Below are 1,981 nucleotides of genomic sequence, written 5' to 3'. Positions count from 1 at the left end.
ATTATATTATATTATATTATATTATATTATATTATATTATATTATATAATATAATATTATATATAAAACTAGTCTTAATTTCCTAAACCAATTTGACTTTTATGTGGAGAGCGCTACCTAAGGCGGATTTTACTTACAGATGTGGTGGAGACAGATGTATAAAATGCAGGTTTGGGAAGGACAGATGCAAAAAGATTGATGTCCCTGAAAAGAAGGGTGGGGGTGGAACCGTTCCTTTATGGTAATCAGGTGCTTCTCCTGGGTGGAATTTTTAATGTAGTTGGTAAATTCTATTTTAGAGCAACTTTAGTTTTACAGAAAGTTTAGCATCTTTATTACATTCACTTCTTGGGGGTTGGTCTGGCACTACTGTGTATTCAAATGTGAAATACTGGCCCCCAGCATCTGGTTGCTGTTCAGAGGAGTACATTCTCACATGCATGTATACCACGTGATACTGTGTAAACCTTGCTCTCTTATTGTCTATTGTTGGCTAATAAAGAGAGGCTGAAGCTTGTAGCTGGGCAGAATAGAGGTAGGCAGAGCTTGGTTTCCTGGCTGGGTATCTCAAGTAGGGACCCAGAGGCCAGGAGAAGCCTGAGTGAGAGAGAGAAGGAAAAAGATGAAGAGGAGCAGCTGATGGAGCAGACCCAGGACAATTATTGGCAAGTAAGTTGGGGAATGCAGCTGGGAAGTAGCCAGACTAGCTTAGAAAGCTGGTTTAAATCATACCTGCCCAGTTATTGTGCTGAAGCTGTTTAAATAAATCTAAAGGTCTCCGTCTCAATTTGGGGAGGGGCTAGGTTGGGTCGTAGAATAGCCCTCTAGAATATAATAAATATTTAGCAGCATTTACCCTGCCCTGCACCAACATATCCTCTCCTACCTTCATGCCCCTTTTCCCCTCCTTTATTAATCGCCAAGTTCAACCACTGCTGTCCACATAGATGCGAGGCAACTACTGGGCATGGGGACCCCACCAAGCAGCCATAGCTCTGAAGAAAACGGACTCTCTGTTCCCCAGGAGCCATTAACTATCACTAGCTCCTCAGCAGCTCTATACTGGAATATTGACTGGATTGAGCTTGTATGGGTCTTCTGTCGGGAATCTTGGCTGATGTGAGTTCACAGGCACAACTGACACATCTTGTCCAGAAGACAGCATTCACAGCACCCTTCCGAGACCCCTCCCCTTCTGCCATGTTCCTGAGCCTTAGGAGGGAGTGGGGTGGGCGTGACATGCACATCCCATTTAGGCTGCACAATCAACCTGAATTTCATGGACAATGTCGGGGCCTGTTCTTTGTGCTGTACCTTCTGTGGGGTTGGAAAAGCACTGGATAGCGTGCACCTATCATGGCAGTATAATTCAAGAGTACACCACCCTAAAGCTCCCACCTTTGTGTCCCCATTTCTTCCTCCTAAACCCCTGTCATCTTCCTGTCTCTGTACTTTTGCCTTTTCTTAAGGATCATACATACGGACTCACAAGACAGACCCCTCTTGTCATATTGGCTGCTTTCTCTCGTTTGAGCTCTAGTTATTTATTCTCCCTCCGTGTCCTCCTGTGAGCCAGCAGCTCATTCTGTTCACTGATGAGTGACAGCGGCCATTCAGACATCCCAGCTTGCTCCTCCTCTCATCTGTGAAGTGTGTCTTGGTTGCTTCCAAGTTCTGACACCGCAGCCAGGGCCGCTCAACAGGCGTGTTTGCAGCTGTGCGGACATATTTTCAGCTCACTTGCGTAAATGCTAAGGATTGTGGTCTTGGAAGCGTGTGAGAAGCTTATGTCTTTACTTCTGTTAGAGACTATCAAACTGTCTTCCACAGTGACTGTAGAGTTCACACTCAGGACAGACACCTTTAAAGCACTGACTAACATGTTCTGTGTTTGATTGCTTTTCCTTAGGAGGAGAAATCCATTAGTTTCTGTTTTCAAAGTCAACTAACTGGTGAGCTGGGGGAGGGGTGTTATTTTCAG

Source organism: Psammomys obesus, unplaced genomic scaffold (genome assembly GCF_907164565.1).
Source record: "Psammomys obesus unplaced genomic scaffold, mPsaObe1.curated_primary_1811, whole genome shotgun sequence".
Lineage (NCBI taxonomy): Eukaryota > Metazoa > Chordata > Mammalia > Rodentia > Muridae > Psammomys > Psammomys obesus.
Note: the sequence above shows the minus strand (reverse complement) of the source record.